Source organism: Mirounga angustirostris, unplaced genomic scaffold, assembly GCF_029215605.1.
Source record: "Mirounga angustirostris isolate CCGP_5_RB_7025 unplaced genomic scaffold, mMirAng1.0.hap1 SCAF_15, whole genome shotgun sequence".
Classification (NCBI taxonomy): Eukaryota; Metazoa; Chordata; class Mammalia; order Carnivora; family Phocidae; genus Mirounga; species Mirounga angustirostris.
Window position 1 is genome coordinate 26,713,222 of NW_026991723.1, and position 24,047 is coordinate 26,737,268.

A 24,047-nucleotide genomic window follows, 5' to 3' on the forward strand; every position below is an offset into this window, starting at 1 on the left:
CAAAAATAACTGAACACATTGAAAACTGTGCTATTCAATAACTGATTACATATGAACCTGTGTCAAAACATTTAAGGGAACAATCACTAGTTCTATAAACTTTTGAATGCTCATGGATGCCCCATTACACCACATGTATCAATCCTGTAATCAAATTCATCCCAGACCCTTACCAGCTTATCGCCACTGATAATGACAAAAGCAACCACAATGGTTTCCTTCATTTCCTCAAAGTTTTGAGGAAAAAGTGGTAGCAACTCAAAGTTCCTGATATATACAAATAAGAAATCATATGGTTTCTAGTATCTCACTGGCCAATATTTCACTCGTTTTAAACACCTTGTAAACTAGACAATTTATTTAACTCTGTGCTTTGCTTATTATCTCTATCTCCCTGCTAGAAGAAAAGTTCCATGAAGGAAGAACTCTGCTTTGCTTACTAAATGCCTCCCAAGTACTTACGACAGAGGCAGCGCATGGCAGGCACTAAAAAAAAAATTTTAAATGAACAAACCAAAGTTTTAAAGACTTGCTTTGAGAAAATTTTACTACACAAATGTGCAAAAAAGTCTTCATTTTAAAAAATCTAACAACATGGAATATATGGTATACGGGCATACAATATCTATCCCAATTTCCATCTAGTGTGCCTTCCTCTACTATAAGAACTTGAAAGCTTTAAGGAAAAAAAAAAAAAAGCTCTTCCCAGACTCCCCTACAGCTAGAGTTCCAGCTGTGACTTAAATCCACCAATTTCGATCTCAGCATTTGGGAGAGACTTAGAAGACTGAAAGGATGCCTGATTCCACAGGCAAACACAGACACATACATGTTCGGTTCTTGGACAGCAATGCATGCAGAGGTCCCAGAGGCTAGTCCAGGGTTTCTCATAAGCTGTTGCTAGAATTCTTTGAGAGGTAACCACTGGGGTAAAAAATTTTCTTTTCTTTTTTACTTTTGTGCACCAAGCAATGGCGGCATTCACAGTAACTAATGATTGTATTAGAAATCCGCCATATAGGGGGTGTCTGGGTGTCTCAGTTGGTTAAGCATCTGCCTTCGGCTCAGGTCATGATCCCAAGGTCCTGGGATCGAGCCCCACGTCAGGCTCCCTGCTCAGCAGGGAATCTGCTTCTCCATCTCTCTCTGCCCCTCCTCCCACTCCTGCTCACTCGCTCTGTCTCTCTCTCTCTCTCAAATAAATAAAAGCTTAAAAAAAAACCCAAACCAGCCATATGTGACAGTGCACAGTAGGACCAGGTCATTTGGTTAGAGTTTGCCTTCATAGTTGGAGGCTGCATGGCACAGGGGGACGATGGTAGGCTAAGGAACACCAGCTTCTCCCTTTCAAGTTACCTCCCCTAATCTGGTAAGATTAGTAATGAAGAATTGTATCTTGTGAATCATTTCACTAAACGAGCACAAGAGACACACAAACAAAACCCCATCTTTACAGTGAAAACTACTTATCAGAGGCACCTGGGTGGCTCAGTCAGTTAAGCGTCTGCCTTCGGCTCAGGTCATGATCTCAGTGTCCTGGGATCGACCCCTGCATGGGACTCCCTGCTCAGCGGGGAGTCTGCTTCTCCCTCTCCCAGCCCCACCCCACCGCTCGTGCTCTCTCAAATAAATAAAATCTTGAAAAAAAAAATACTTATCAATGGGCTGATACATGGGCTGGTAATTCTAGTTGTCATACTCCATTTTATGTGGGCTGTGGAAAACCACTTTTCAAGTGCAGCATGGCTCCAGCAATATTCAGAAAGCATGCAACTGTAAGTTGTCTGACAAGTTAAAGATACTACTGGAATCTCAAAACAAACATGATAAACCTTTTGTTAAAAAAAAAAAAAATTACATACAATGAAAAGGCTGAGGTAACAAGTTATATAGTAGCAGAACTTACTGACCAGAAAAGGGAAAGCCACCCAATTACTAAGACCCTAATGAGGCCAGAAGTAAAATTATGCTTAGTAAAATGTTTGTACCAGGAGTGCCTGGGTGGCTCAGTCAGTTAAGTGTCTGCCTTTGTCCAAGGTCTTGATCCCAGGGTCCTGGGATCCAGCCCCATGACGGGCTCCGAGCCTGCTTTTCCTTCTCCCTCTGCCTGCCGCTCTGCCTACTTATGATCCCTCTTTCTCTCTCTCTGCCAAATAAATAAATAAAATCTTTTAAAAAATAAAATAAAATAAAATGCTTATATGAGATGCCTGAAGAGAAATTTTTAAAGTTCTACAGTACACTAACAGTAACTAACAGTAACATACTGATATGTCATGTAATTTTAAATACGCACATAATAAAGAGAAAAATAAGTTTCTCTAACTAGACTGATAACAGAGGTTGCCAACTATATTAAGATTATATTCCATACATACTATGTATTTATGAATATTGTAAGATTTGAAAATGGTGAAATCAAAACTTTTTTTGCTAGAGTACTGCCCAAAGCCAACGAAGGACAGGATATTTAATGTTTTGTCCTCCTTTCTAGAAACAAAAGTGTGTCTTGAAGAACACTGTTGACATCTGTACTGACAAAGTCCCATCAATAGCTGGCTCCATGTGAAGATCTGTCACTCTTGTTTAAAAAAAAAAAAAAAGAAAGAAAAGCTGACTTCACAACACAGTGTTTTCTTCATAAAGAGGTGCTACTGTCAAAAGCTCTGGGAGATGAAATGAAAAAAGTTCTATTTGAAACTACAAAAAAGGATTAACTTCATTAAACAAAAATTGTTCACTCAAAAGTGTTTAAAGAACTATGTTACAACCTGAACAAAGAGCATATAAATCTCCCACTATATGCAGAAGTCCAGTGGCTTAGTGGATGAAGAGTTCTCAATAGGCTGTCTGAGCTGAAAGGTAAAGTGCAGAGTATTTTCACACAGTAGGCTAAGTGCTTGGAGGACAAAGTATGGCTACTGAAACTAGCCAACTTAGCAAACACTTGTTATCACATGAAACAAGTGAACAGCTCTCTACATACCTTAGAGAAAATATTTTTACTTCAAGTGACAAGATTCTTGGGAAAAAAAATCATGTGACAAAGAAAATCATAAAATTGCTCCCATTGCTGCTTGGATTTGATAGTGAAAAGGGGTATCTACAGATCTCAAGTCTAGCTGACCTAGAGGAATAAAATTAAAAAGCAAAATTAAACAGGATTTTCTTATTTTCAAACAAATATAAGAAGGAATGAGGGACCCTTTCTCTGAATATTCTGCTAAGGCTGAGAACTTGACTTTGAGGAAGAAGAATTTTATGTGCTGTGGTCTGATTACACACTCAAGATGAGATTTACTGATCTGTCCCTAAAAAATTTCTGGATTTCTATGAAAGAGTACTGTCTGGAAATCATAGGAAAGTAATGAACATATGGCTACAGGTTTTCGACTTCTCATGTAAAAAATATTTTTTAAGAAGTATCAAGAGCAAGGAAGAAATCATCTTGTCAGTTGAAAATGAAATCTGTGAATGGTTATTTCAAGTTCAACATAGAAAACATTCAAAAGAAAACAAAAACAAGTTTCATATGGGAGATAAACTTCATTCTTTTAGTTTTAAAAAATAACAATTTTATTGTATAAAGCCTTTTCATAAAAAAATCAACACATATAATCACTTATAACTTCTGGACCTATATTTGAACCTCATTCAAGTTAGTTAAAAAAAAAAAAAAAAAGTTTGAGTTTTTCCCAAACTCTGGTATAAATTATGTCTTAGGCTCAATTTTTATTAATATTATTTTGACCTATGGTTTTTAGTAACTTTGGTATTTGACACTGTCAATGTTCACATTGTAAATAACATTAATTAGAATCAATTTAAAGTGGTACTGGCAAAAAGAGAAAAGCAGGCCAACAGAATATACATTAAAGTCTAGAAATAAATGCACACATCTATGGCCAACTGATTTTTGGCAAGGGTACCAAGTCCACTTAGTGAAGAAAGAATATGAGACTGCCTCAGAGATATTGCAAGTTCAGTTACAGACCACTGTCATGAAGCAATTATCATCGTAAGGCAAGTGAAACGATTTTTTTCACTTTTTTCACTTTTTTTCACTTTCAGTGCATATAAAAATTATGCCTACACTATACTGATAGTCTATTAAGTGTGTAATAGCACAACGTCTAAAAAAACAATGTGCATACCTTAATTAAAAAGTACTTTATTGTTAAAAAAGTGCTACCATCCTCTAAGCTTTCATCAAGTCATAATCAATGATCGCAGATCACCATAACAAATAATTAAAAAGTCTGAAATAATGTGAGAATTACCAAAACACACAAAGTGAGCAAATGCTGTTGGAAAAACAGTACTGATAGTTTTGCTAGATGCAGCATCGCCACAGACCTTCAATTTATAAAAAACACAGTATCTGCAAAACGTAATAAAGTGAAGCACAATAAAATGAAGTATGCCTGTAGTCCATTCTATTGCTGGGACAATTGGACACATGTAACAGAATGAAGCTGGTACTCAAACCATACTATAAAAATTAACTGAAAATGGGTCAATAAAAAACATGGAGATAAATCTGCATGACCTTGGATTTGGCAAGAGATTCTCAGTGACAGCGACAAAAGCACAAGCAACAAAAGAAAAAAAGACCAAGTGGACTTCAAAATTAAAAATTTTATGCATCAAAGGACATTAACAAGAAAGTGAAAAACACAGAACTTCCATTCTGTGAAAATATTTGCAAATTATATATCTGATAAGAGTTTAATAGCCAAATATATAAAGAACTCCGACAATTCAACAACCAAAAGATAACTCAATTTAAAAATGAACAAAGGACTTGAGGGTCACCTGGCTGGCTCGGTGGAGCATGCAACTCGGGGTTCTGAGCTCAAGCCCCATGTTGGGTGTGATTAATTAAAAATATATTTTTTTAAATGAGCAAAGGACACTTCTCCAAAGAAAATATTCAAATGACCTATAAGCACATGAAAAGATGCCCAACATCACTAGTCATTACAGAAATGCAAATCAAAATCACAGTATTAGTTCATACCAACTAGGATGTCTATAATTTTAAAAATGGTAAATAAGTATACACCCAAAAGAATTGAAAACAGGGACTTGAACAGATAATTGTACATTAATGTTCATAGAAGCATTATTCACAATAGCCAAAGGCAAAAGCAATTCAAGTGTCCACTAACAGATGAACAGACAAAATGTGATATACAAATACAATGGAATACTATTCGGCCATAAAAAGGAACAAAGTTCCATATACACTATAATAGGAACCTTGAAAACATTATGTTAAGTGAAATAAGCCAGAAACAAAAGAATATATGCTTCCACCTATATGAAATATCTAGAATAGGCAAATTCATAGAGATATAAAGTAGATTAGAAGTTTACCAAGGGCTAGAGGCAAGAGGAAATAATCACAGTCTGTTAATAATTACAGTTTCTGTTTACAGTGACAAAAAATTTTGGAAATAGTGGTTATGGCTGCACAACTTTGTGAATGTAATTAAAATTAATGCCACTGAATCAAAAGCTTAAAAATGGTTAAAATGGCAAATTTTGTTTTACCACAATAGAAAATTATAAAAAATTAGCTTACATTATTTATTTAAATTAAGTCCATCGAGCCTATCTTTATTTTTTTTAAGATTTTATTTATTTATTTGAGGGAGAGAAAGAGAGAGAGCATGAGCAGGAGGGAGAGGCAGAGAGAGAGGGAGAAGCAGGAGGGCTTCTCAGAGGGCTGAGCAAGGAGCCCAACATGGGGCTCAACCCCAGAACCCTAGGATCAAGACCTGAGCCGAAGGCAGACGCTTAACCAACTGAGCCACCCAGGCACCCCAAGCCCATCTTTAAAAAAAAAACTGAATCCCATTTTAGCTGAAGTCAGTTATTTAATAGAAATTTATTATCTTCACCATATGAGGTTTTTAAAAATCATGAAAAGGAAAAACAATAGTTTCCAGAATGGTAAGGTAAGTTTAACTACCTATTTACTTTTCATGTAAGGTTCACTAAAGTTTTTTTGTGTGTGCTTTAAATAAAGAAAAATAAAACTACTCTTGTATACATCATATACGACAAGCCATAATTTATTAATATCTTGTGTAGTAAAAATCTGTGGTAAGACTCCTAGGCCTACTTATATAAAGTGGGAAATTTAAGAAATGGAAAACCTGTTTTTCCTACCTGCATTACTAACTCACATTAGAGCTTATATCCTTTATGCGGGGGGAGGGGGATAGAGATTCACATGCACAGGAAAATATTCTCTTTCAAAAGAGCATTAACAATCATCACTGGAGTACTATTACATAGACCTAAAATTTCAAATGCTGCCCCACCAGCTTTGAGCCTCACAGGGCCCCAAAGGCCTAATGTCTTGCCATATGTACTCCCATCTAGCACGAAAGACTTCACCCAGCTAGTTCCACCATCAGCTGAACCAGCTACACTCCATCCACTCAGTCCTCAAGCTGTCAGCCCTGAGAATTATTCAAAGGAATCACATCCTCCCGTGAGGGTAGTAGTCCTTGTTACTTCACCCTTTTGTTATTAAAAAGCCTGCCTGCCATGGCCTCTGTGACTGGTTCACTCTCTTCCCAAGTGCAAGCCCCATGAGACATGCCGTATCCTCCACTCCCCAATTGTGAATATATGACTAATAAACTGTTGTTAATATCATCTGGTCAATGTCAGGTAGTAGCCATCTCATACTATTTAAGACAGAAGATCCCTCCTTCACCAATGAACTGAATAGGTGATCAAAAAACAATTATCTCTCAACTTTCTCTTCACACTAATATCCCAGCTGTAGATGTTCTAATTTTTATGGAGAAATTCCCTGAGACCTGAAAATTATTTCATGGACCCTTCAGGGTACAAAGAAAGAGAAAGATGAGTAGGCAGGGCTGGTGCAGACCACAACAGGTCCTGGTCCACTGTGGTTCTAAGCTAGTAAGTATAGCAGGACATTCCTGATCACCATAGCCTCCTGACCACCACAGTTTCCTGATCTTACTATTTTTTTTATAAAGTAAAAATTCAGTTATTCACCTGTTTATGACATGGTACACAAGAGGCAAACTGATTCACATTACAGATTTCACTTCCAACTCCTTGGAATGTTCATTTCCTTGGCTAATAGGAGAGACTAGACATGACAGGCAGGCCATGCTTACGCAACTGAAATAAAGAGGAGGAGGGGGCAATGCTAACGTCATCCTCAAAGACTGTTGGTCACAAGCTATTTTCTGGAACTGTTAGCTAGAAACAAAGCACCACCACTGCTGGACGCTTATGCCATCATGGGCCTCAGTCATCCCCACAAGTACAGCAGCACTTGCAGGTAGTTGCCTTTGGTGTCTTGCTGGATGCAGTAGTACAAGAACTTGCCATACTTTCTCTTGAACTCGGACCTAATTTTCAACATGTCCACTTCACTGTGAGAGATACCATGGCTCTAATCAGGACTTTATAGGGGCACCTGGCTGGCTCAGTCAGTAGAGCATGTGACTCTTGATTTTAGGGTCATTAGTTTGAGTCCCATGTTGGGTGCAGAGATTACTGTAAAAAATTTTTTTTAAGATTTAATCAGGACTTTATCACAAGTCCCTTTGCCCTTCTTGGAGTCATACAGTTGGTCAGCAAAATTTAAGGGCTTGTTCTGAATGTACTGGACCAGGTTCAGGAAAGCATTTTCCAGGTCTCCTTTGACCTCCCTTTTGATGCTCTCCAGCATGTCACAAGGATTCAGGAAAGGATTATGCAAAGTATCATTTATGTGCTCTTATCAAGTAAACACATGATTAGAAGTGAGAGTTTGAGATATGTATTTTCAGATTAACCTAACTTTCTTTATTTTGATAGGATTAATTAATTTGTAAAAGAACAAGTGAAAATGACAGTAAATCTTGACTTCTACAAGGTCTTAGAGTAGTTTTCTTATTACATCTTCCAGACTCCAAGGTCCTTGAGTGTAAGGGATTAAGCCTCATTTGTCTTTGGGTCCCCCAATGCCTGGAATAGTTCTTAATAGTTTGCTAAAGTCTGTGCTCTAGATAAACAAATATATTAACTCAATGAAGGATGCAGAAATAAGACTCAGATGCTGGTATAAGTGAGTGGTTACCGGTTAGACAATCTTGCCTAAGAGATTCAGCCAATAGATCAGTACCAAACTAGACAAATGAGAAGTTCAAACTAAAATGGGTATCATTTTGGTTTTGAAAATGACATATTTGCAGGAAATAACAGAGAAAATCTTTATTATTTCAGAAGGGAGTATAAACTAGTATAGCTGTTGTAGAGAGCAATCAATATTCAGTGAAATTAAAAATACTTTATATCCCAACAATTTGACTCCTGAGTATGTATCTCAGAGATACTCTTCATAGGTCCTTAAGGGGAAAAAAATGACAATGTTTATCATAATTCTGTTTGTAGCCAAGGACAGGAAACAATATAGGGGCAGTCCCTTAGACCTGGGCAAGAGGGGCCTCTGCTCTGGACCCTGCACTTTAGAAGTCTTCACATATCACAAAGAAACAAAAAGCATATTTCTTGAACTACATATGGGCACCCTGGTCACCGACTTGGTACTCAGGGCTAGCATGGCCTGACCTGTAACTGTACATATTCTCAGTTGTAATTCCTGTCTCTGTTCATTGCTGCAGTTGGTCAAAATGTTGGCAATAGTGACTTCATCCACACCTTTGGTCTTGATGGCTATTTCAATGTTCAGAACATCACACTCAGCATCAAAATTGGTGTACACTTTGACCAACCCATATGCTCTTGGGGGTGTGGAGCGATCACCCTCCAAGCTGAGCTTGCAGAGAATTTCGTTAACAGTAGACATTTTGAAAGAAGCTGGGCCAGATGCCGAGCGCTGTAAGCATCCCCAGTTGTGGAGGCAACAGTTTCCTAATTTAAAACATCAGTGTGGTTCTAGCAATGAAGATCTAGAAGCAATTTCACAGAAAGGAAATCTCTTAATCATAAAAGAGGCAGTATCTCCCTTGGTTTCTCAGTTTTACGTAGGGTATTTGGGAGTTGTTGCTTAGAGCTCAACCTAGAATCTCTCTCTTTAAATCTCTAAACAATTCTGTAAACCACTTAAAACCTGTGCCAGATATTGATTTATTGCCCTCATCTCCAAATTCAACCTTTTTGCCTGCTCTGTGAAAATGGATTTGCACCCTTAAAATACTAATTTCTTTGCCAGCTGGCAAGAAATAAAGCTTTGTCAAGAGGGCACTGGAAAGAAATTGCAGAGGAAAAGGATTTTGCTTCCTGGCTCCAGGGTATTCACTTGGCTGCAGCAGGCAAGGCTTCTCTGGGCCCTATTCCTGCAACAAGGATGGCTTCTACAGCACCAGGTTCCTGCAGGACATGCAACTTCTCCAACAGGAGCCTAAGCTGTTCTGTAGCAGAGTGCCTCTGGTGAGACCTCTCCCTGTGAACAGCTTTCCCTGGTACCCTAGTGGGCGAACACGCAGGAAATTCCACTAGTGTCACACCACACCTACTTGCCTTAACCTGCCCCTTCCAATCTTGACTTTGCCCTTTCCAACAAGTCTTCGGTGGGGGGAGGGGCCCACTCTATCTCAGCCCTTGGGGTAGTAAGTGGTCTTCATATCAACTATTCCGCTATTCTTTAGAGCTATCTTTACTTCTTGCTGATAAAGCAATTCTCTAATCCCTGTTATAGCCAAACCATTTTTACATAATTTTTCCCTGTTAAATTACCGTGTGGTTTCTATTTCCTGATTGGACCCAGACCGATACATCCCAATAATTCTTTAAACTATTTAGTACACTAAAGTAAATAAGCCCTCTCTACTTAAGGTATCTAGAGTGAATTCTGTTCTCTGCAACTCAGACTTCAATTCTTTTTCAATAAAGAAATTTGTGGGAAAAAATCATACAATACCTTCAAAGATTAGATAAATCTATGACATTTTTTTTAATTAGTAAGTGATACTAATTATGCATAGCCAGGGTTAAGAATGGCTTCTGATGATTATAGTCCTATGTCAGCCTATTAAATACTTTAATTGTAATATTAACTTCATCTTAGAGTATTATCACTGCTGTTATGCTTAACCACTACTTAAAAACTTAGTCTGCAATGAGATACCACTTCACACCCACTAGAATGACTATAATAAAATACAGACAATAACAAGCGTTAGCAAGGATGTGAAAAACTAGAATCCTCATACATTGCTGATGAGAATGTAAAATGGTACAGCTGCTTTGAAAACTATCTAGCAGTTCCTCAAAAGGTTAAACATAAAGTGACCATGTGACTCAGCTATTCCATTTCTAAGTATATACCCAAAGAAATGAAAACTTACGTCCACACAAAAATCTGTACATAAATGTTCATAGCAGCATTATTCATAACCAAAAAGTGGGAATAACCCAAACATCCACCAACCAATGAATGGATAAAGAAAATGTGGTATAGCCATACAATGGAGTATTATTCAGAGATAAAAAGAAACAAAGTACTGATATGTGCTACATGAACGAACTTTGAAAATATTATGCTAAGTAAAAGAAGCCAATCATGAAACACCACAACATTATATGATCCCATTTATATGAAATATCCAGAATAGGTAAATCTATACAGACAGAAAGTAGATTAATGGTTACCTAGGACTAGAAGACAATGGGTTGGAGGAGGTGGGACACACTAAAAGGATGTGGAGTTTCTTTTGGGGGCAATAAAAATGTTCTAAAATTCACTGTGGTTATAATTGTGATGTGGGAAACAAAGGCAGAAGAAAATGTAGATAAAATTAAATGTCCTTATTACCTGCAGCCCATTGACTAATACTTGGGAAAGGCAGATTATAACATTCCTCCAGGATCCTGTGAGTCTTCTTTAGCATATGAAAGTCCTTCTGCAACTTCCCTCATCTTTATGTCCCCCAACCCCAAGGTATATAATCAGTTCCTCCTCCCAACCCCACCCCCACCCCCAGCATCAGGGAGCCTCAGCTGCAGCAGGCTGCTGCTCATTCTGCCCATGGGTCCTGTCCCCGTGCTTTAATGAAACCACCATTTTGCACCAAAGAAACATCTCAAGAATTCTTTCTTGGACGTCAGCTCCAGACCCCACCAACACCAACATTCCAAAAACTACATCAGTTGCACAACTCTATGAATATACTAAAGGACACTAAATTGCATATTGTAAAGTGAAAATTGTACAGTATGTGAGTTATATCTCAATAAAGCTGTTAAAAAAAACAAAAAACAAAAAAAACCTTAGTATCTACCAGAACCTTCTAACTCAACCCATCCTTAAATCAGGGTCAGGGGCTTACATCCTCTGTAGTTCAGCGCCTGATTTCCATGATAAAATATAACATCCTTTTACACAAAAGCAAAACTACAGACCCACCTGGGTCTTTAAGAAATGTATTCTAAGTTATTCATCCTGCAGAGATTAAAAAACAAAACAAAACAAAAACAAAAACAAACCCTGCTGGCTGTACATAAAAATCCACAGTATACATTTCCTTAAGTGGGGGAAAATGTTTGTATGAGTTGACTTTTTTAATATAAAGATGGCTTGAACTAGATATAAGTGGGAATTTGACCTTAGCAGAAAATCATACAAGCAAGATCAACTTGCTCAACCTAGCCCACATACAAGGAAAACCAAGCAATTTTATATAATATACCCTAGCTCAAGGAAAGTAAAAATGTTGGATTTTCTGAATTTTTTTAGATTCTTCTGATCTTTTCCTCTCAACTAGAGCTAGTTCCAGAGCCCAGGGAATCAAAACTGAAGAGCTCTGCTCTCACAGGCTTAAGCCTAAAATCAAGATCATCAGCCAAGTAAGTATGCATACACACACAAGGCATTAAATGTCATAAATATAAGTTGTCCTAATTTTCATTCCACACACAAGCCATGAAACTGTGACACACACACCTTAAAATTAAGGTTCTATATTCTAAATATATAAATACTTCAAATATACATGGTTTTTAATTTATTTCAAATCAAACTGCTAAAAAAAATTAGAAAAAATGCAAAGAAACATATACTATTCACTCTAAAGTCCAACCTAAATCTTTTAAATACAATCTGAGGAAATATAATTCCCTTCTGACCTGCCTTGTTTAAACAACTTGGTCCTATTCCCAATAAACCAGAACAACTTCATTATTGTACTTTCATCTGTTCACAACTGGGCCTCCCTACAAGATATCATTAGGCAAAAAGCTTCCACTATTTAAAAACTTTGGGAAAACATTGCTCTGCTCTAGTCAACAATGATTACCTTTGCTGTTAAAAATTAGACATTCTTGTTGGAGTGGATGTGGACAACTAAGGGAAGACTACAGTTACAGATCTGGGTAGTCAGTTCTACTGTGGGGAAGTGGGAAACAAGTACATTGAAAAAGCATCATCTTTTGTCAGTTTTCTCTAATTGTTTCATGATCTGAAAAGAAGAAATCACTTCTTAAGAACGTGAAGAAGCTACTATTCCCCCACACCAGTTGTGTCAATGTGATGGAAAACTGTAAATCCTGATTATTGGAAAAAAAAAAATCCCAAAGAATATGACCATATCTTTGGCAACATTACTGAAGGAAAAGTGAGAAACTTTAAGGGAAGGAGGTAAATAATATCTGTTGTCTAAGAAAGAGGAATAACATTCCATAACAGCAAAAGGCATATAAAGATTATTTCCATTTAGATTAAGAGAGAAATACTTATGTTGGACATACTCTGCATATACTAATCTATACATCCATAAACATTAACCTACTCTAAATTACTATTATTAAGGTATACATTTTCATCCAGTTACCTTATTCATATGCCATTCAATGATTATAGCTGACTCTTACACAACACGAGATTGGGGCAAACACAGACCCCCATGCACTCAAAAATCCACATAAAATTTTTGACTCCCCCAAAATTTAACTATTAATAGCCTACTACTGACCAGAAATCTTAACGATACTGTAAACAATTAACACATATTTTTGTGTGTTATACGTATTATATACTGTATCGTCAAAGTAACACATATTTTGCATTATATGTATTATATACAGGATCCTTATAATACAGTAAGCTAAAGAAAAGAAAATATTAATAAAATCATAAGGAACAGAAAATATGTTTACAGTACTGTATTAATAAAAAAAAAACCTGCAGATAAGTAGACTCACACAGTTCAAATCCATGTTGTTTACAGGTCAACTGTACTTTATGAATGTTTTAGCCCAATCTGCAAACAGGCAAATTTATTTCACCTACATTATTGTCATTAATTTTACCAAAAAACTGTGGGTAAGAATAAACCTATAAAAGTTATACCTTTTCCTTTCTTCGTCAGGATCCTCATTAAAAACACAAGTTTGGATAGTTCACACACTGCCCCACAAAGATCTTTCAGCACTTATAGAAGGTCTAATTTGCTATGTGATGTTTTAATTATACTACAAATAATAAGGTTTTACTGCTGGGTAAGCAGAATCACACCACACTTCAATCTAACTAAATAATAATAATTTATTTAATATAACACTTCCCTCAACTCATATTCCAACTATTTTTAGATTTAAACAAATGCCAAAATTCCTAAGTCTATATAGATGATATTTCAAATTAAAATTCTTGCCTTGAAACACACATTTTCCTTGCCTCTAACCTATGACTGACCCACTAAAAAGGTTTGTTTTGTTTGTTTTTTAAGGAAAGTATCACAGCCAAATTCAGCTCCAACAAAAATCAAAATATACAAGATACAAGGGACTCAGAAAGTCATAAGGCATATAAAAAACAAATAGCAAAATGACAGAAGTTACTCCTTACCAGTAATTACTTTAATGTGAATGTATTAAAACTTCCAGTGAAAAGGCAGAGAATGGCAGGATGGATTTAAAAAACATAATCCAACAATATTCTCTCTACAAGAGACTCATTTAAATATAAAGGCACAAATAGGTTGAAAGTAAAAAGACAGAAAAAGATATTCCATGCAAATAGTAACCAAAAACGATATGGGGTGGCTACACTAACATCAGACAAAACTGACTTTAAGTTGAAAAAGATTATAAGAGACAAAGGAGGACACTAATTATTAATAAAAGGTTCAAGAGAGCAAGAAGATAAACACTTATAAACATTCACATACCTAATAACAGACCATCAAAATACAACAAGCAAAAATTGACAGAACTAAAGGGATAAAACAGTTCTACAGTAATTGTTGGAAACTTCAATACCCGCTGTCAGTAATGGATAGAACAACCAGACATAAGATAAATACGGAAATAGAGGACCTGAACGACACTATAAACCAACCAGAGATAACAGACACATATAAAACACTACCTAATAACAGAATATTTATGTTCTTCTCAAATGCACATGGGACATTCTCCAGGACAGACCATCTTTTAGGCCACAAATTAAGTCTCAACAGATTTTAAAAGATAGATATTATACAAAGTATCTTCTCCAACCACAACAGGATGAAGTTATAAATAAATAAGAAAAGGAAAACTGGAAAATTCACAAATTTGTGGAAATTAAACAACACACTCCTTAACAACCAATAGGTCAAAGAAAAGATCAAGGGAAATGAGATAAATGAAAACAAAACATACCAAAATTTATGGGATACAGAAAAGCAGTGCTAGGAGGGAAATTTACAGCTATAAGCACATTAAAAAAATAAATTTAAAAAAGGAGGGGTGGGGCGTGCGCCTGGCTGGCTCAGTCAGTTAAGCCTGAGCCTTTGGCTCAGGTCATGATCCCAGGGTCCTGGGATGGAGCCCCACATCAAGCTCCCTGCTCAGGGAGGGGAGCCTGCTTCTCCCTCTCCCTCTGCCCCTCCCCCACTCATATTCTCTCTCCCTCTCTCTCTTGCTCTCTCTCGCTCTATCTCAAATAAATTTAATAAATAAATAAATAAAGATCTCAAATCAACAACCTAACTTTACAAATTAAGGAACTAGAAAAAGGAGAACACAAAGCTAGCAGAAAGAAAAAATAATTACAGCAGAGATAAATAAAATAGAGAATAGAAAAATAGAGAAATCATCAAACTAAAAAAATTGGTTCTTTAAAAAGATCAATGAAATTAACAAACCTTTATTAAACTTAAGAAAATACAGAAGACTCAAGTTATTAAAATCAGGAAAGCAAGTGAAGACATTACTACTGATTCTACAGAAATAAAAAGGATTTTAAGTGAATAGTATGAAAAATTGTGCACCAACAAATTGAGTAACCTAAATGAAATTGACAAATTCCTAGAAACACAAAACTTACCAAAATTAAACAAAAAGAAACAGAAAATCTGAATAGATTCATAACTATTAAGGAGATTGGATGAGTAATCAAAAACTTCCCAAAAAAGAAAAGCCCCAGATCTGATTGTTTCACTAGTGAACTGTACAAAACATTTAAAGAACATCAATCCTTCTCAAATTCTTCCAAAAAACTGAATACTCCCTAACTAATTCTATGAGGCCAGCACTGCCCTGATACCAAAGGTAAACAAAGACATTACAAGAAAACTACAGATCAATAATCCTTTATGAACACTGATGTACAACTCCTCAACAAAATAGCAGCAAACAAAATTCAGCAGCATAAATGCAAATCAAACCCACAATGTGATACCTACCACCTCACACCCATTAGAATGACTCCACACACCACCACCACCACCACCACTCCGCCCAAAAAAAGACCAATCACACAGAAAACAAGTGTTTACAAGGATGTGAAGAAATTGGAACCCTCATACCCTGTTGGTGTGAATGTAAAATGGTGCAGCTGCTATGGAAACAGTAGGGTTGTGACTCAAGAACTTAAAAATAGAATTACCATATGACCCAGCAATTCCACTTCTGAATATGTACCCAAAAGACCTGAAAGCAGGGTCTCGAAGAAGTATTTGTACACCATGTACATAGCAGCATTATTCACAATCAAAGGTTGATGAAGCAACCCAAGGGTCCACTGACAGATGATGTGGTATATACAAACAATGGAACATTATTCAGCCCTAAAAGAAGGAAATTCTGATGAGTCTTGATGACAATGCTAAATGAAACAGCCAGTCACAAAAGGGCAAATACTATATGATTCTACTCATAAAAGGTACTTAAAGCAGTCAAATTCATAGAGAGAGAAAGTAAAATGGTGGTTGCCAGGGGCTACAGGAAGAAGGAAATGAGGAGTCATTGTTTAATGGGTACAAGGTTTCAGTTTTGCAAGCCAAAAAAATCTGAAGATGGATGGTGTGATGGTTGCACAACAATGTGAATGTACTTAATGCCAATAAACTACATACTTAAAAATGGTTTAAATGAGGGGCGCCTGGGTGGCTCAGTCTGTTGAGCGTCTGCCCTCGGCTCAGGTCATGATCTCAGGGTCCTTGGATCGAGCCCCGCTTCGGGCTCCTTGCTCAGCGGGGAGCCTGCTTCTCCCTCTCCCTCTACCTGCCGCTCCCCCTGCTCGTGCTCTCTCTTGCTCTCTGTCAAATAAATACATAAAATCTTTAAAAAAAAAAGGTTTAAATGGCAATTTTTATATTATATATATAGCCATAATTTTAAAAGTAAATTTTTTAAAATCAAAATATGAACCAAAAATATGAATATAAATCAATATGTTAAGAATTGGGAAAAGTGGGGCGCCTGGGTGGCTCAGTCATTAAGCATCTGCCTTCGGCTCAGGTCATGATCCCAGGGTCCTGGGATCGAGCCCCGCATCAGGCTCCCTGCTCCGCGGGAAGCCTGCTTCTCCCTCTCCCATTCCCCCTGCTTGTGTTCCCTCTCTGGCTGTCTTTCTCTCTGTCAAATAAATAAAACCTTAAAAAAAAAAAAAAAAAGAATTGGGAAAAGTAAGTTTCAAATGAAAACACAAATTAAGATTGATGAGATGGAATTAACAAATGAAAAAGACATTCTCTATAGGCAAAGAAAAAAACCCAGAACTCCAGAGTTGTAGGAAGCCTCAAAGATCACTTGGGAGTCAAATTCTCTTACTTTGTAATTAGGAGAGAAGCTCATCACGGAGGTTTGCTGTCTTGCATTTATCCATCATCACTTCTACCTACATGCAACTAGAAACTGTGCCTACAATAAATTAATAAATCTGGAAAATTATTGTCAAAAGTAGTATCCTTTTCAATTCATTAAACTCATATGCAGGCAGTGTTCACATTTTTATTACCATTATTCTATCATAAATCCTTCATAAACCTTATTACTTTTATTCCCCATGTTACCTATATCCTTATAATCTTCATAATCTTAAATCATTTTCCCCCTAAGGTAACATGTAAGGCAAGGAATGCAAGTGCTGGGTACCTCTCCTTAGGATGGTTCATCCTCAGCATGAACAGATAAGAAATGAATAGAAATTAAGAAGGGAAGCTAAAATGCTTATTTTAGCTTAAGAGCTCAGTATCAGTTGAGCTTTTCACATTATGCGTTCACTATTTGTCTAATATGTAAACCCCCCAATATTAGATTTGAACATTTGTGTAGATATGTACTCCCAAATTTTTTTGGTTTTAGATAGTGTAATTTCAGATTACTAACACTATAGTTCCCCTGTATCAGCACCTGACTAAAACCCTTAAGAAACCTCAACTTTCTGTGAATAACCTTTATTGGGATTTAAAAAAAAAAAATTCAAGAAGGCCTTTACTGGAGCCCAAAAATCTGAAGCAAAAACAGACTAGTGATTGTCACTACCACTTCCCTTCCTTATCAAAGTTTGGTAGGAATCAGCTGATTTATACCAGAAGTCTTCAAAATGTGTTCCACGGTCCCCTCGGGTCCTGACCCCTTTTTAGGGGGTCCACAAGGTCAAAACTATTTTCATAATAACACTAAAATATCATTAACCCTTTTAACTGTATTAACATTTATACTAATAGTACAAAAAGCAAAGATGTGTAATATTTCTGGCATCTTGGAACAACTTATGGTACTGGCACCAAACTGCACTATTAGTCATTATATTTTTCACCATGAAGTACCAGTGGCTATTAAGAAAAAAAAGAAAAACAACAACCTTTTTTCACTTAAGAATGTCCTTCAAGGGGCATCTGGGTGGCTCAGTTAAGCATCTGCCTTCGACTCAGGTCATGATCCCAGGGATCCTGGGATAGGGCCCCACATCAGGCTCCCTGCTTGGCGGGGAGTCTGCTTCTCCCTCTCCTTCTACCCCTCCCCCACTTGTGTGCTCTCTCTCGCTCGCTTGCTCGCTTGCTCTCTCTCTCAAATAAATAAAATCTTTCAAAAAAATAGTAAAGATTATTTTATTAAATCTCAGCCCTTGAATATACATCTTTTTAAATATACTATGTGACAATATTAAGTACACATGAAGAATTTCTGGCCACATACTGAATTATAATAGCTGACGGCTGTCTCAAGGTAAAGTACTTGTATGACTGAACTGAGGGCTTACACTAGCCTCTTTTTTTCATGAAACACCATTTTTGGGGCGCCTGGGTGGCTCAGTCATTAGGCATCTGCCTTTGGCTAGGGCCATGATCCCAGGGTCTTGGGATCAAGCCCCACATCGGGCTCCCTGCTCAGTGGGAAGCCTGCTTCTCCCTCTGCCACTCGCCCTGCTTGTGTTCCTGCTCTTGCTATCTCTGTCAAATAAATAAATAAAATCTTAAAAAAAAAAAAAAAATTTTTTTTACTTGAAAGAATGACTACGGTTATTCAGACTTACATATTTTGGCAGAGGTTCTCTCAGAGATGAACAAAATCTGCTTGTCACTTCTAGGAAACAACTGGCAGTCATATTTCTTGCCAATGATAAAATTTGAGCTTTCAAGCAAAAATCAGATTTCTGGAAAACTCATATCCACCATCAATCAGGTCATGACCTGGACAGCTTCCCAATAATTTGTTTCTGACAGGATAAGTGGTGATATGAACAAGTGTGATTTTTTAGTAACATACGAAATGTGTCAACATTTGGAAGATCTGCATAACTGAACCAATACTTAAAAAGGACCATGGCATGATGTTACAAATTCAGGCATAGTTATGTAAGATCCATTCAAAGTTCAGACCAAGGGATTTTAATAGAACATTATGAAAAAAGTCCATTGATATGATCTCAGATTCCACATTGCAAATAACTAAAAAACTAACACATGTTGAGCTGTGATGTAATACCAAACAAGAAAATCCATTACTATCTGAAAAGACTATTAAAATGCCTCCCTCCCTTTTCCAGCCATTAGCTATGTAAGGCTGGATTTCTCCTTCTATATACTTCAAACCAAAAAACATATTGCCAACAGACTGACTAAATGCAGGAGTAGATAGAAGAATCCAGATGTTTCTATTAAACCAGACATTAGAGAAAAATGTAAACCAAAACCACTCTTCTCATTGCCTTATTCGTTTTGAAAAATACTTATTTTTCAATAAAAAAGCTTATATTAACATATTACTGTCATATTTCAGGGAATTAATAAAATTTATATATATCTTTTTAATTTATAATACAGTAACTACAGACATAATCCACAAAAGCTCTTTGGGGTGCTCAATAATTCTTAAGAATTTAAAAGGATCCTAAAACCAAAAGTTTGAAAACAACAGATTTAAAGAACTGAGTATTAATATCAGATCCCTGCAAATGAAGAACAGTAAGTACATAAAATCATTAATTTAAAAAAACTTTCTGAGAAAAATTACATGAAAGCTGAAAAGGAATACAATGTCAAATCAAAACTAACCTCACTCACTAACACCAATAAAGAAGAAAACAAAAGAATGCATAGATGAAAGTGATTTTGTATGTCCTGGAAACATCATACAATATCTTGATCAGATAAACTCATATATACCTATTAATAGTTTGATAGATATTTTTGATAGCAGGACATGACAGTCAAAGAAACACGCAATCACAAACTCAAAAACAGGTGATTAAAATAGTGGTCACCACCACCACGAGGGAGACAATCCAAGGTTCTGTCAGAAGGGACAAACAAGGATACTTCAGCACCTCTCCAGCAGCATCACAGGGCACCCAGCTCAGGGTCTAGCTGTTCTATTTAAAACTAAATTACATGCTTCCAAGGCAGGATAGTGAGACTAAGCTCTCATTTAGCCCCAAAGGAGCAAATGGGTCACAGTGGAATTATTCTACAGTAATAATGCTCCATCAGGCTAAAGTCCTTCTTCAGCTTACTAGATCCCTTGGAAAAGTGAGGAAAAGCAGTAGCAGTAATATTTACATGCCAGGCACTGTGGACTAAGAACTTTATGTGTATTAACTCATTTAATATTCAAGATCTTAAGGGTATAACCGTTATTACCCCCATTTTTGGAATTGAGAAAACTGAAGCACAAAGAGGATAAATAACTTTCCTCAAGCAAAGCCAGGATTAGAACCCAGCCTGACTGGCTATGAAGCCCAACTCCCTAGCCACTACATTATAGTACAGAGGCACAGTAACCAAGAATAAAATATAAAATTTAAAGTCCCATGTCCACTCTAAACAACTTCTGTCATTCACATCAAGACCCACGGCCTAAGGGAGGCTCCCAACTTGGAGAAAGCCCTCTGACAGTTTCATCCATTACTACTCAAACACTATTCAACTTCCAAGTACTGAGCGACCTTAAGCAGGAGTACATTTTGGAAGGTGAATACTGTGAAGATTTATTGAAAACTCCAAAATGTAGAATCTAATACAAATTAGGTAATTTCAAAAGTCTTAGATCTCTTTTCCCTCTACTGTTGCGGATAAAAAACCATTATTATATAGGAGTCTAGCTAAACTGTTCCATAGAGAATAATAATGCCTCAATTCAAGTCAACACGAAAAGCTTTATAAAAATTGCTTCTACAAAAGCTTAAATTACATTAAAACACTTAAATATTTTGCAGTGTTGGCTAATAACAAGAGGAACTCTAAATCTATCCCCTTCATTTCAGAGTTCGAAGTGAGACTGCAGTTCTAAGTAAGTGTGGAAGCAATTAATTCAAGGCAGAGTTTTGAGGTCATTAAAAGTGAATCTTTAACTTCATTGTAGAACCTAACTCAAGCGAGGTGTAATGGGAAACTAAAGAAGTCATATTACAACAAGAAAATAAGTAGATAAGACATGGCTATCTCACAGCAATTTCAGAACTAATGACAGCAATTATAGGAAATATTTATAGATCTCCCAGGGTTTTGTTTGGTTTTGATTAGTATTTGGCACGTTTTGAAATAGGTACCATTTAAAGTGCCTTAAATAAACTACTACTTTTTTAGTCTACTGAACTGAAAACATTCCACCACACTATTACGAAAATAACTTTCTAGTTTTCTCAGGAAAAAAAGACAATTTATAAGAAGAACTCAGAGGTTACTAAAGAAAGTGATAACTCGATTTACATAAAGATTACAACACAGACATAAAAGTGAAAATGAGTGATCAAGAAGACTGTTCGTGTCCTTTCTCACTGCAAATTGTCATGCATTATAATTAAACACTGCTACAATTTTCAACACCTGAAGAAAAACAAAACACCTACAAGGAATTAACATTGCCACACACACACACACACAAAAAATCCGCTAAGTGTTACAATGCATTAGGTCATCAGCAGCGCTAGACCTTCAAGCACTGAACTGAGCAAGCTATATTAAAAGAAGAAATGGCAAGCTGTATTAAAACAAGAAATGGCCTTTAAATTATCAACATTCACATCGATTATGCTAAGATGTATAAAAAGCTCCATTCTATAATGGGTAAATGCCCAGGAAACTAACCGATTCAAAACTGCACTGGTACTAGTCAGAGGCTTAACGGGTACAAGCGGGAAACAACAACCGTAGAGATAAGCGTGCCTTGGCGCTGGGGTTGCAGGAGTCCTTGAATACTAATTAAGAGCCCGCAACTCAGGAAGGAAGGCTCTAAGGAAACTCTGCACTGTCATCTAGGGAGATCTGATTCAGGTTCAAATCAAATCCAAAAGGCGACAAGTTGTAAACAGAGAACACACTTCAGGCCAAACCACCCCCTGAAAAGAAGCAAATCTAGCCACCGCCGCTATCACACCACACCAACCCCACCGCAAAGCCAGGCACACCCAGGGGGTGGGTGCCGGGATGGGTGGGGAGGCGGGGCGCGCGCCCTCCCCCGGCCCGCCGCCCCTCGGCTCTGCTCCGCGCTGCACCGCGGTGACCGGCGCTCCCAGCCCCAGAGAAAGGGCAGGGCACAGGGGCCGCCTCTGCCCGAAAACTGCGTCGAGGACCCTCTGCCGGGGATTGAGGCGGGGGCCACAGAGTGGCCGCGGGTGGGGGCAAGGTGGAGCGTTTTCCAGAAACCAGCCAAAGCCCCAAAACCATCAGGGGTTTCCCTCCAGCTCCGGTCCACTCCCCCCGAGAGACACGCGTTACACAACCTGTCAGGTGAGGGGCGGCGGGGTCCCAGGACGCAGACCGCGGAGGGCCCAGGGTCGCTCCTTCCCGCTTCTCCCGCCACCGGGAAGCCGCGGCCGGGGGAGAGCGGAGAGGCAGCGGGCGGGCGGGAAAGCCGCAGCGGAGGGCCGGCTGGCCCGGACGGCGGCGGGGCGCTCACCGGCTCTGGACGGGGCGCTGGCAGGGACTGGGCAGAGCCGCAGCACCCGGCTTGGCGTCGGCAGCACCAGAGGCTGCTCTCTGGAAGAACGGCGGACTCCTCGCCGCCCGCCGCCCGGTGTTTTCATACAAACCCCGGTGGCAGGCGAGGCGAAGGCGGCAGAGGCGGCGGCGGAGGCGGCGGCGGCGGCGGCGGCGGAACCTGCCCGCATCCCGGGCAACGTCAGCGCGGCGCCCCGCCCACAGCACGCCCGGGGCCAGCGGGCTAGCGCGCGCCAGGCAGCAGGGAGGGCGGAGCGCGCGTGCGCGCGGGCCGTGTGGGCACGCGCTGGGCGGAGGGCGGGGCACGCCCGAGCCTGAGCGAGGATGGGACTCGGGGAGCGCGCGTGGGCAAGTCGAGAGAGCGTACGCAGGAAGGAGGGCGGGGTGCGCGCGCCGGCGTTAGGTGCTGTGGGGCGGGGAAGGCGCGGCCGAGGCCGGGGGAGGAGAATTGCACGCGCCGCGGGCTCTGTGCCTGCAGCGGGCCTCCAACCGAACGGAGCCGGTTCGCGGGCGGCTCCCCACTCTCTGCGATTCACCTTCCTGTACGGTCCCAATTAGAGCCTCCCTCCTTTTCCCGGAACTAAGCCGGCGCCCACCCCCACTACCATCAATTACCCGCCCCCCCCCCCCCCGCCCCGCTTAGGAGGCTGTTAGCTGCACTGGAGGAGCGGTTCCTAATTCCTCCACGTGGCACCAGGGTCGCAGCAGTCCCTGGGGACCGCGGTAAAACTCAGCCTTTTCCTGACCTCAGAAGAGTCCATAAGAAGAAACTGGAAGACAAGCAGTTACCACAGCTGGGCTTCCAGAACAAGGAAATTGCACCTTATGGCCAAACCTCAATAAATTAGATGCCTAGAGCTGCGGAGAAAAAAAATTGCATGCTGATTTATTTTTTGCTTTGTCGTAATGTGCCTACATACAGTCACGAAAATGGTAATGTTAAATTGGCCACTGAAGGCAAAGACTGTTTTTTTAATCAGAGCCTAAGTAATGTGTCAGATTGAATACCGATACACCCCCTTCTGTTTTGACTGCACATAAAGACACCATAATAGATTCTTAATAAATACTCGACATTTACTTTTTTCCAAGATCATGGATCATGTTTGCTGCTGTTTATACTAGCTGCTACGGAATGTGAAATTATTACAACCAGATAAAGAAATAGATTGAGAGCTGTGAGATTTTTGTTTTGTTTTCTTTCATCATGTTTAAACGAAATTAAACAGATGTGAAGGCAGTTCACAGGGTAGTCTGGGGCACCACACATGCTTCTTGCAGTTTACCCTTGGCAGATATCTTGACTAAGATAAAAAAGGGACTGCCATTTCATAAATGCCATAATTTCCCTGGCTGTGAGCACCAAAAGGTAGATTACAGTATTTTAAGTAATTTTAA

At 38.7% G+C, this 24,047-nt stretch overlaps 1 protein-coding gene across 8 annotated transcripts in view; it reads right to left on the reverse strand.

Annotated features, from left to right (window-relative positions):
* AGTPBP1 (ATP/GTP binding carboxypeptidase 1) overlaps positions 1-22,812 on the reverse strand; it is a 220,094-nt gene extending 197,282 nt beyond the window's left edge. For 4 of the 8 annotated variants that reach the window (XR_010407822.1, XM_045882326.3, XM_064579824.1 and 1 more), the window contains exon 1: positions 22,609-22,811. The gene's annotated coding sequence lies outside the window, so the exon portion shown is untranslated. The other 4 variants (XR_010407823.1, XR_010407824.1, XM_045882324.3 and 1 more) reach the window with 3 other exon arrangements.
* Between the last annotated feature and the right edge of the window lie 1,235 nt (positions 22,813-24,047).